The sequence below is a fragment of the Lutjanus erythropterus genome, chromosome 17 (assembly GCF_056507025.1).
Source record: "Lutjanus erythropterus isolate fLutEry1 chromosome 17, fLutEry1.hap2, whole genome shotgun sequence".
Lineage (NCBI taxonomy): Eukaryota > Metazoa > Chordata > Actinopteri > Lutjaniformes > Lutjanidae > Lutjanus > Lutjanus erythropterus.
Window position 1 is genome coordinate 21,150,264 of NC_139333.1, and position 12,826 is coordinate 21,163,089.

The window sequence follows — 12,826 nt, forward strand, 5'->3', positions numbered from 1 at the left end:
TTCACATTTCAGAAGGGAGGGTTAAAAAAAATCTCCCCTGCTATTGAAATCAAGTGCAACAGTCATTTCAGAAACCTCAAGCGCTACCTTCAAGCAGTCACGTTAACCGATGAGAAACTGAAAGTAAACAAATATAAGCCTCTGCAAAAGCTTCTGCAAACACAAGAACCTATCCTATAAATACATCATTAAATGCACACTGTTTGGTTTTGCTACAGACTGCAGATTGTTTCCGAGAGCCTAGTTCTGGCCTGTGCTGCTCCAATTAAATTGTTAAATGAAACAATTGATGGGGTAGTAAAGGTGATGATAGTTTAAAGTTTAATGAGGAAATTATTATTCCAGTCGCAGTATTTTTATTTCTTCTCTAAAGCTTGTGCAGATGTATAGTAGCAACATTTCATCTGAAGTGGTTAGGCTGTTGCTTTCTTTGAAAAGAGATGGGAGTCAAGGTCCTTTTGGAGTTGTTAGATGAATCCAAATGGAGCAAATGCATCAACAAGTCCTTAATTACGAAGTCAGGTTCACACTATCCAGCTTTGGTGCTGCTCTAAGCCCAAGGTCCACTTATAAAACATGTATTTCAAAAGGCCAAATGATGATGTTGTCAGTGGCTGGTACACTTTGTACGTGCTCTTTCAATATCAGCGGCTTTGCAATCACTAGGAGAGCAGAGTGGCTGTTAATTTCAGCAGGTTAGGACATTAAGGCAAAACGACCTGTTGGATCTTTGTTTTTTCTGTGACTTGGTGACCAAACTAGTTGGGTGACAGAGGGGTTCAGTGGATTATACTGGAAGGTAATTGCTTTCATGTATTCTAGCAATTTAACATAAAACATTTTAAACATATGCATGATCCTGAAGTAGAGCAGGTATCCTGGACTAATGAAGGGTGTCATAATTTCAATATTAAGTGGAAAATCGATCAAAATGAGCCTTCTAATAATCAAAGTCAAAGCCAGAATCTGTGATTCTAACAGTATTTTTTTCTCTTTATTCCCACCTACTTGCAGCAACCAGCGTGTGTTTCAAAATAAAAGTTGAGTTAAAAAATATGTTGATCTTCATAAGTCAAGACACGATTGTCTAACAATGGCTGTCAGTGTTAAAAAAAAAAAGAAAAGAAAAAAGCTTAAAAAGAAAAGTTGAATCAATCGATCTTGAACTTGTAGCTCAGTTGGTTGAGCGTGTGTCCCGTGTACTGAGCCTGAGTCCTCTGCAGTGGTGTGGGTTCGATACCGCATGTTATCTTCCCACTCTCTCACCCCATTTCCTGTCCTAACCTAAGCTGTCCTATCAAAATAAGGGCATAAAAGGTACATAAAAAGAAATAACAGCACAATATATACACCGGGTCCTCATGGTACAGTTGAAAATTCAGTCACTAACATATTCAGGTTTGCAGCGTTAGCTCCGAGAGCTGCAACAATGTGAGAAACTCCGACTGGGAAATACACAATCCACCGGATTATTTCTCCTCTTGACACAGGCTTCTGTTTACAGGCTGGCTACAATAATGCAGACTTTGCAGCATGATCTGATACAGAAGGTAAAGATAGTGTTTCTCTCCTCCACTGACCATATAAAATTTGGCATTTTGGGGTTAATAAATTACGTGGTATCGGATCGACGCATATACTTGTGAACTCACAATACACAAAGATGCCTTTTCTGTGTTATTTGGGCCATTTTCCAGTACTGGTTTCAGTGTTAGAACAACCCTAGTGTGTTTGACTCTCAGATTTTAGCAAAATATACAGACACTTCCCCTTTCAGTAGATAAAAGTGAAAACACCTCTCAAGTGACAAACTTTGCACAGATACAAGTCAGCATAGTCAAGTTCACACATTTTAAACTTAAGAAAGATGTTTTTGAGTGGAGGGGATTTTTGAAGAAATATTTTCTTCTTCTGAATTGGAGTTAAGTGTTGTGGTCCCTGCTGTATCCGCTCATTCACCAGTTGTCTTTTGAATGTTCCACGCTGTGCAAGACTGCCTGTCTGTGCTGTTAAAACTGTTTGTCAGTTTGATGTCGGCACTTACAAGCAACGGGTGACTGCAGGCAACCTTTCCTAACATCATTACTGATCTTCCCGACCTTCGTCTTTTTCCGTAGGACATTTCAAAGCATTGATGCCACGCTGCTCTCTTGTCACTGACAGCATGACTTCAGTGGAGCTCAACTTCAGCCTTGATTATAAATAATAGCATGAGGAAGAGGACCTAGGCATTTCCTGTTGAATATGTCTGTTTTGCGACTCTTGATTGGGCGGATACCACCTGATGAAGGTCAAGTACAGTATCATATTCTTGTCAGCGAAGTCACATGAAGTCTCAACACTGCCACCAAAGAGGTTTCAAAGTAAACTTGCTGAGTCAATTGCAGAGTTTCTTCAAATATTTGAAGGTAATTATGCACTCATTAGCATTCTTATCACAAGAGATGTAACACAGGGCAGGAAATAATTAGCTACTTCTTGCTGTGCAAAAGGCTAATGTGTGTGGATTCTGACAGTTTACTTCCCCATGCTGTGTACTGGGGCAAAGATAGAACAAATACAACCCTGTGATCTGTCTTAGGACTGAACAATTTATCGAAATATGGTACCGGTACCAATACCAGTACCCTCATGTAATCACATAATCACTTCCATGTGTGCGTGAGTGAGTGAGTGAGTGTGATCACCGGACCTTGCCAGTTTGTTTGCAGCTAATCTTGAAAACCGCTGAATGAAAAAAAAATACCATTCCCACTAAAGTCAGGATTAGTCAGTATTGCAAGATCAATACCTGTCAAAATAATTGCAGTTTTACTTTTCTTTCCACATTGTTCAGCTCTAATCGGTTCCAATTTATTAAGAGATCCAAACGTTTATGTTACTGTGGTTGAAAACATTTAGAAAATTGCAATTCTTCCCTGAGCCCAGTCGTTTTTTAATTGTACTTTTAAACACATATGGTAATATAGTTGAGTACATACAAATATCTGCAGCCACACGTGAACACATTCAGACAAACTCGTATAAAAAAAGGACTGTAAGACTAAAAATGGAGAACTGCATAAAAGACGACTTTTGATGTGTCGTCTCGTCTGTGAATGGATTTTACGTATAGGAAATGTGTGTTGCAAAATCTGTCAACCATTTCAAAAAGCATATTACATTACTGGCTTTGTAATTGTGTGTTTCTGTATAATTGTCCAGCCGTTTTCAGGATTATGTTAAATGGTCTGCCTCTTGAATCAGTGAGTCATAGAGAAAGAGTTTCAAAGGTCCTTATTCCCTCTAAAGCTCATGAGACGTGTGTGCAAAGTGCAGTGAGGTTTTCTTTGCAGAGCCGGTGCAGATACCTCGTGTACCACCGAGAATATATCACCAGAGACCACTGTGTGAGAAACTCCGCGTGAAAAGCTTTGCTCGGTGCTCCGTAATGAGCTAGGTTCTGCTCTCCCTCTCCCTGTTGTATTGGGAAGATGATTTTCAATTAAAGGCTCTGCAGAGGCATTGGAAGCTGAGTTATCGGCCCGCGTTAGATTGTACCCGGAGGCCCGCGTTGGAGCTGGGCACATGGCGGGAAGTTCTGCCAAAAGGCATTACTGCTTTTGGCACCCAGCTTTGGCACGTTGTAGTTTTCTCCACCTGCTCTTTCCTTCACCTTACTTCTCTCATTATGCCCCAAACGCGCCCACTTCCTCTGCTGTGCGCCGTTTTATTTTTGCAGTGTTCTTTTTCTCTGTTCACCTTATCTCTTTTTAAAACGAGGTATTGTTTAATCTTCCTGTAGTCATGAAAAGTATCAGTATTTCCTTCTGGCCTACTGGAAGGGCCACATCTATTGTGATACAGTAATATCTCAAGTGGCATTTCCTGCTTGTTTCCAGTCAGAGGGAGGAGGAGAAATCTGGTTCCACTAGTGAGACAGAGAGAGAGAGAGGGACCTGGGGCTTTCCTCGCTCCCCGCTCAGCTGCTGTCGTATTAATTTCAGGTTAATTACAATAGCATTATCTCCACTTTCCAACTGCAGATAAAGCTAAAAGGCTGTTGTATATAATTGGTTTAAGAGAAAAAAAATGGTGATTTTGTTGGTATTTCGCAATCCTGGGTTCGCTGTCTGCATTTGCCTCTAAATTAGAACCATCAGGCTTCTGTGTGAACGCCTAAACCTCTTATTAAACCCTATTAGAGAGGGACTAGAAATTAATTATCATGTGTTCCCCCGCCTTGTACGTCACTGACAAAGCTCTTTCTCCGGCTGAGTGTTGCAAACACGCTGTATAGCTGATTGTCCGCATTCACTGTGCATGCCGCCGCCTAATATAATAACGATGATATTGCAATCTCGCAGCCAAACCCCAGTGGACTGTGTGTTTTAATAACATACTTAAATGATTTCATTTCTTTCACTGTGTTTGAAATGATCCTCATTTCTGAGGAGTAGAAAATAATTGAGGAAAATTGGAATTATTGTTAGTTCTCATGCCTTGAAATAGACCCAAAAAAAATCAGATTCTTATGAGTTCTCATAACCTGCGAGCCTTCCCCAGTGCTCCCAGCATCATATCGGTATATTACTGATACTTTTCTATTCAGCTTTCCTCTTGTCAACTGCTTTGCTACGGGGACACCTGGGTGTTTAACTGTGGGAGTTCATTCATTACGGTTATATCCTGCTGAAGGGCTTTGTTCACACATAGTGCGAGATGTTAGAAGACGATAGCAGCCTTGACACACTTACCACTCCAAGAAACACATACAACCTGTGAGTCTCACCCACGCCAGAGTAGGTTTGCCTTAACGCTGAAAGAATTAGTTAGTTAGTTGAATTAGAGCTGCTTGATTAATCAATTATTAATCAACTATTAAATTAATTGCTGGCTATTTTTATAATCGATCATTTAGAGTAATTTTTTAATTTAAAAAAATGCCCAGGTTCTTTGATTTTAGCTTCTCAAATGTGAATATGTTCTCATTTCTTTAGCCCTCTTTGGGTTGTGAACAAAACAAAATGTTCATCACCTTAGGCTTTGGGAAACAATGGTCAGTATTTTTCAGCATTGTCAGACATTTTTTATGGGCCAAACAACTAATCGATAAATCGAAAAAATAATGGATTAGCTGATAATGAAAAGAATCGTTAGTCTCAAATGTGAGGATATGATGATATCCTTTGTGATTAACGGTAGTTTTTAACTTTCTTTAACAATGCAGATGAAGATGTGAATTTTTTTTCACTGTTTTCTGACATTTTATAGACAAAACAGTTAAATGGTTATAGGTGGAGACAGACAGCTTTTCAGCTCTCCCCCCAGCATTTCCAAGTGGCTGTCATAAGAAACGGCACCTGTTAATGTTTCGTCGGAGCCCAACTCCACGGAGAAATGATCAACACCACTCTGGAAATCAGAAAGAGAAGAGAAGCATGTTCACCGAAGAGGTAAATTGAAAACTATTGTAATGATGTGCATTGAATAGCGATAGCATGGTTTAAGTGAGGCTAGCCTACGTCTTCACATAAACGAGTAACTACAGCGGGAGGTCGTCGTCAGGCTGGAGGGGCGAATAACGTTAGAAGAAAACATTTCGGAGTAAAAGTTGGAATTTGTTCAGTCTGTTGTGGAAAAAAATCACACAGATGAAAGTGAGGCCTATAAGGAACAAATGAAAATGTGGATGGTGCCATGGTTCTATAGCCATTACACTGTGCAGTCAACATTCATTTCCTAATGATAAGTTAAAGCAAAAAAGTTGTCTTTTTCCACTTTAATAATTAGTAGTTGCAGCCTTAGTTGGAATTATCTCAGAAACAATAAATTGATTAGTTAGTTGATAGAATTGTCAAAGATTTTGATAAGCAATTCATCATTGCAAAAACTAATTTGTCAAGGTAAACTGCCAGTCATTCTCTGGTTTCAGCTTTTCTGTTTTAATCATGTCATATTGAATATATTTGAGCATTTGAAAGTTGTTCAGACCAAAAGAACAGTTTAAAGACTCCTTGGACTGTTGGAAACTGTGATGGATTTTTCTGTACCATCATTATAGAGTTAGCAGTAGAGAGACAACAGGAAATGAGGTCATCAGAGTGTCCCCATCTTCCTCTCATTGAAGGGTAATGTAGAAAACACGGGGATGGCCATTTAGCTGAATATATACCGATGAGGTTTTGGGAGCAACACCGAATGTAAACATAACCTTTGTTTGTTTACCAGAAAACTCCACAGGGTGCCTTTAAACTTAAAAAAAACATTGTAATTTAAAGTCCGATTTGATGCAGATTTATATTCAATAAAATACTTTTGAAACATTGTTTTCTTTAGTGTGCGTCATCTTCAGTACTGAGGGAGTGCGACATGAGTTAGTTAAGAGTCCACAGATACAGTAGGAACGCCGGTTCCCACCCCCCACCCACGCTCCCAAGGCCGATGTTCCTCCCGTTGTCCTAACAGCACTTGGCAGATCCCTGAAGAATACCAGTCAGCGCTGCAGCAGAGCTCGCTGCAGCCGGCACCAGCAGGACTCATCAGGAAAACGCAGTTAACACCTGCAACTGCATCTCACTCGGCTCACGTGTGTCCCATACAAATGACTACACCAGGTTGGTGTCAGACAAGGACATGTTTGTACTCCAGTCGTGTCCTCTAAAGCATCACAGCCTCAAAAGGCTCATTTAAAAAAACTTTTTTCCCCGTAAAGCTCAAATCCAGCTCCATATAGGAGTTTATAGTGTGAAAAATTCTGCCCTTGAAATCACTCACAATAATTGTGACGCAGATGGAAAGAAATTGTAGCATCTTCACTAAAAGACGTATTTACGTGTCCCTAAATGAGGGAATGTTTTCAAAATTGAGTCCTATATGACGCCTGGTCTGGATATTATAATCTTCACTCAAATTTAAGCACTGTGTGCTGCAGTGAGGTGAGGCCTGAACTCTCTGTTGAAGGAAATTTTAAATGGTCAAATGATATTCGATATTCAGAAGACTGATGCTCTTAAGAAGTAAGAGGTATATCATTTTACATGTAAATATCTTCAGTGAGTCAGTCTGGGTTAGTCAATTACAGTCGGATATATCCTTTAAAGAATACTGTGTGTGTGTGTAACCCCTCTTTGCTGACTCCTCCGTCTTGCTGCGGAGACCCATAGTGCAGCTGGAGTGTAATAATCATCCTCTATTCAATCCTGCTGCCTGGAAAAGGGCGTCCTTCTAAGTCTGCTGTGCACTTATTGGAACTCCTCCTTATACAAGTTAAGCACTGTATGAAAATCATACTGGTTGCTCAGTGTTACTTTTTATTACTGTTTTCTTGCGAGCCATGATTCTTTGTCTTTCTCTGATGTCTTTCCCTCTGTCTCGTAACGGACTGCCTTTCGTCCACGGTCTTTGTGACCTACACATGATCAGTGTCAGGTTTGAGATCAGGTGACGTCTCATATTGACATTTGTCAGTTTCACTTCCGTGAACACACGGCAGACACGAGAATTGAAACATCACAGGATCAGATCAACAATTTTAAATGATTACTGGCAGAATAGGAAAGGCGGCAACACAAACTTGCTGCTTTATGAGCCGATTGGAGTTGTGACTACTTTCATTACAGATGAATCTGCTGATAATTTTCTAAAATGTCAGAAAATCTCGTCTTGCTTGTTTTGAAAACTCAAAGATATTCGGTCAGGGAAAAGCAGAACATTCTCACAACTGAAAAGCTGCAACTGTAGGGAATGTTTTGTACTTTTGCTTAAAAATGTGGCTTTTCTGCATTCACCTTCTTCATGACACAGGAAAAACAGTCCAATGAAATAGCTGGATGACAAAACAAAACATGTCTGTTGCTTTATGTAATTATTTTAGTAAGTTGCAGTTAAGTAGAAATTGTAGTTTTTGGGAGGTGCATGACAGCCAATTGTAAATTCCTTCAAAGGATGGCAAAAAGTAAAAATGTTTTAACTTTGGACAGCAATAGTAAAGCGTTAGCATTGCCATTATTCTGTCAGCCTTACTTATTTGCAGATAGTTCAGTAATCGAGGAGTTAACTGTGTCAGCTCTAGAGCCAAGGTTACATTAGACGGGACGACATTGCACAAAATCCACAGGCAGCGTTTATTTACATAAAAATCTCTTTAATGGTCCTTTGTGATATTTGAAAAAAAGGATTAAGAGTATACAGTGTGTCTGCAGCGAATCTTGGGAGAATATTGTGGTTCAACATCAGGTCGTACTTCAAAATTCTTCCCTCTTAAAGTACAGCTTGCCAAAATTTCTCTCGGGGGCCGTTCACACACTGAGACGTGTTGCTTAAGGGAAACGCTTTGAACTCAACGAATTTCAATGGAAGAAAGCAACTTATAGCGCTGTAACAGGGCTGGGGAGCGGCCATGCTCTTTTGTAACTGAGCCCAAAGTCGATGATTTTGGAAACTTTTTTTAGCAGCAACATACAGCACGGATCAGCCATCAACGGGCAAAGAAAGATAAGGGGGTGTTAATATAGAGTGTTAAATGAATACGATTTATGTAGGGGAAATAAACAGGTGGGAGTTCACTGAAGCTATCATGCTGACCTTTATTTCACTAGAACTCAACGTGAATCCTTTTTTTATGTGTTGCTTCCCCTTAATGAGTGATAATAATTGTGGGGTGCGGGTGGGGCGTGAACTTTTTTCCAGCTTCTGAAGGAGGCCATGACAGAAAAAGTTTGGCAACCACTGCTTTAAGGAGATGCATTGATAACAGATGTTCTGATACCATTTAGTCCCTCTTTATTTTGCTACCTGAACGTTGCATTGGCGTTAGAGTATGGCTCTGATACCAGTAACTTTGCCATCCTGGAAAAAAAAAGCTGTCAGAAGAAGATGCTGGGAAGTATCAGGATCCCGTTCTGTGATATCTGATCTGTGCATACACCAACATATTCTCTGATGCCCAATACCTTTTGCTGTGTTTTAGGCAGTATTAGCGACATCTTATCAATATCAGCACAACCCTAATTGAAGCCAAAATTTCTGATGATACCAGTGGCAGATACCAGTGCACACGTCTGCACCAGTTGGATACCCGAGGTTCCTGGGTCCTTCATTAGTCTGTAAGGTGTAACACTTCTACATTCACCTGCACATTCACTCCCATGCTGTATCGGTTGAGCTTGTTTTCATACCACTCAGTCTTTGGCCAGACCGAGCTGCTGCAGAGATTTGATTGACGTGACTGGACGGAGCCACTGACGTCATCCACCTACCTGCTGCGAGACACTGCAGGATTTTCTGCCTGTTCGGGTGCTCAAAAGCCCAGCCAGAGCAGCCTGAGAGTTGCCTCATGCTCCACGCTGCCTCTTCTTCCTGGAGGATCCTCTTGTCTGGGATTTCCTGGCTGGCTCTTTTTTGCGGGCTTACAGCCCACGGGGACTTTATACAAAACATCAAGAGGCTCAGTCTCTTTCCAATGAGCATTTTCTATGTGCTTCTTTCCTCCCTTTTTCCCACCCCTCCTTCATCAGCATACTGTATTCTCATCTGAGTGTAATGATATGTTATACTCTGCGTGGATTAGTGCAGGTTATTAGTGAGCCCAAAGTGTAGAATTACAATCAGACCAGTGTTTAGATGAGGCTGCTTATAATTGTGGAGAGGGCGTAGACATGTGCTGGCTAAGTGGATAGGTCTGTAATCTGATTCCTCACTCGTTTCCTCTGATGATAATGTTCTGAGAGTTTGCACAGCCTTATGCAAGAGGTTATGTATGGTAATGAGCCCCCGGCAAATGATGCCTCTGTTTATCACGTTTCCAGAAAATCATTTGCATGCCGTTCTCCAGGGAGAATATGGTCCACTTCCTCATCCTCTTGGTCTTCCTCTGATGGGTTTTCTCTCCCTCACTGCCTCCGAACTGACATCAGTTTACTCTCGGGTATGCAAATACAGGTTTATGAGTAATCAGAGCTGTCATTCAACCCCCACGTGATGAGAATCACTTCGGTTGCTGTGTTAACCTGCGCCATCATCGCCTCACATGTCAGGCCTGTGTTTGATGGTTGTCATTTACTCAGCATCTTCCCAGGGTGTCGTTTGTGTTCATTTTGTGATTGCACCTCGTGCCCAGTGAGAATCTCCCTGCTTCTCTGAGCTCCCATTTGTTTGATATGAGACCGAGTCTCATTGGCAGTGATCACAGCGCAGTATTTCATTTTCCGATGAAATATTAGGTCCCTGTCAGTGTTTGTTCGGGCTGTTCCCTCTCAGCACCTGCCGTTTAGATAACGTGCTGAATCAGCCGGACCTGTGACCCAGTTCCAAACAAACACACAGATGCAGCAGTTGATGGCTTTACAGGCTTTTCTGGCTACTCTTAATGATGGTTTAATTGAGTGCACCCCACTGTAGAGTGACTAGGCTGCTCTCTGATGGCTGCACACAGATTAATCCCACCTCCCTTTTGATTGTTTTGTTGCTTTCTCCCCCTGTAGGTACCTTTTGTATCCCAGCGTGGTACCACTGAATTCATTTCCTGGGGTCTTTGTTCCATTGTCAGCCCGTGGCTCGTGTTCTGGTGGATTCACTGGGCTCGTTGGATTGTTCTGGGGAGGGGGTCGCAAAATGCATTGTGGACATGCACATACACTTTGATAACAAAACAACACAGGGCTGAATGAAACAGACTACACATGGCATTTCATGCCCTCCACTAAACTGACTTATGCCATACATGCTGGACACCAATTACAGACTGTCAGAGGTATTACATCACTTTATTTTCATTTTTTACGATCACACATTCTGTCTTTTTGATTCAGTTATTGAAACTGAAAGCTCATCTAGACTGATTGATTTTCAATTTAACATTGAAATTGTGACACTCCTAGTGAGCAACAGTTAGCTATTACGGTGCCTCCTATTTGCTTGGAGGAACCTTTGACAAGTCACCATTACCTTAAACATCGCTCCTTTAAGCAGACGTTCCATGAAGGTCTTCCTGTTTGTGTTTTCATATTGTTAATATTTTTAAAAACATCCTGTTGCCAATTAACAAGTTTTTTTTTTACAGTGTTCTCCAGTTTCAGTTTCTAGCACCTCTATGGCCTCTTTGTACCTTTCCTTTATAAGTCGCTTTGTGTTGCCTGATGGCTCAGTTATACTGTCTTACAACACTGTCCGACCTCTTAGATAGCTGACACAGAGTGTACCGCTAATTGGAATTTTCTGTAGGCTAATCAGAGGAGCCTTGTAACTGTGATGTGACATAAGTCACTGCTTCTGTAATGTTTTTACCTTGCACAGAATCAGAAATCCACATAATCTGGTGGGAGTTTTTTCAGTTATATGATTAATTATTTGGTTGTGAACTTGCAAAAATATTTTAATTGCGTACTTTGTCTGACAAGTAGCTAAAAAAATATAAACTAGAACTTACAAAAAACATCAAAGACTCCTGTGTGGGTGGAAAAATACATAAGCAATTTCACCCCAGTAGCATAAGCGACAAAAACAGAAATGCTTTGTTTTAGATAATTGTCCACCATAACAACTTGAGAGCTAAAAGGTAACAAAAAAAAGCCATTGCTGTGTTCCACCTGATATGCTAATGAAATATAATCAGCTCTTCTGATGGCAGGTGACCGTGGGAGAAAACAGTCGATTCGCTCAATGTGCTATCGGCATGCTGGGAAGGCTCTGGAGCCTGTGGCTAGGGTCTTTTTTAATTAAGTTATCATTCACCTCTGGAAACCTCTGTCGAAGTGTCCCTGCATGCATTCCCTCAGCAGGACATATACACTCAGATAGACGCCTGCTTGTGTCATTTCTCCCTGCAGGGGTCCTCTCAACACAGCCACCTGTCATACTGTCAGTGTATAAGTTGTGTATAGATTTTGTGTGTGTGTGTGTGTGTGTGTGGGCCCTTGTAGATTTTTCCTCAGAAAGGTGTCTGTCATGGCTGGTTTGACAGCGACATGTTGTTCATCTCTCTCTGAATGAGAGAACAAGTGTCACCAGTCAGTTCTAACATGACCTTGACATGTTGATGGAGCTTTGACAAAAAATGTGAGATTCTGTGTGCGTGCATGTGTGTGTGTGTTGGCTGGTGAATCAATGGCACCAGAGGGAGAATAGCCTGCATTGTATAGGGAGAGCTACAAGAAAATCCACAGTCCACAGACATCTTTAATCAGCAGTATTTTCTTTTACACTCAATAAAAGAATTTTTACCTTTGCCAAGGAGATTGTTTTCTGCCCCATTTGTTTTTTTATGTTTTAGAAGGGTAATGCAAACACTTGTAAACAGATTTTGATTAAATTTGGTGGAGGATTTGGCCTAAGGCATGAGTGATTTGTTTTTGGAACAAATCTAGGAAGGTTTTAATAACCCTTTGCTCACAAAATGCCGCAAAACAAGCATCTTGTGTGTCTGGTTTATCCAGTTTGTTGAGATAATACTATTGTGATCGCAATGCTATTTTCTGTTAGCGCGTTAATGGAAATCCCTATTTTGTGTTCACATCAAGGTAATGGACTAAGTGCTAGCTAATTATGTTAGAAAAATAGCTTCACTAATCCAAAATTGATTCAGGAGTGTCAAAAAACAAAACAAAAAAAACACTGCGAACAGTAACATTTGCATTTTGGAACATAAACTAGCTAACTCTCAGCAATGCATCATGGGAAGCTGTGCATATGAGGGCTGTACATGTAAATGTCACAAGCAAGAATCCTAAAGTGCCCCACAATGGCTGAGGGATGCCAATACACAAGTTACATTACACAAACTACAAAAGCTGAGTAAAATTACTACTCCTATTACTACTACTACTAATAATAATAGTAATAATAGTAA

The 12,826-nt window shown here is 40.7% G+C and overlaps 1 protein-coding gene across 3 annotated transcripts in view; it reads left to right on the top strand.

Annotated features, from left to right (window-relative positions):
* dock1 (dedicator of cytokinesis 1) overlaps window positions 1-12,826 on the top strand; it is a 260,399-nt gene that overhangs the window by 17,135 nt on the left and 230,438 nt on the right. The gene's annotated exons all lie outside the window — the stretch shown is intronic.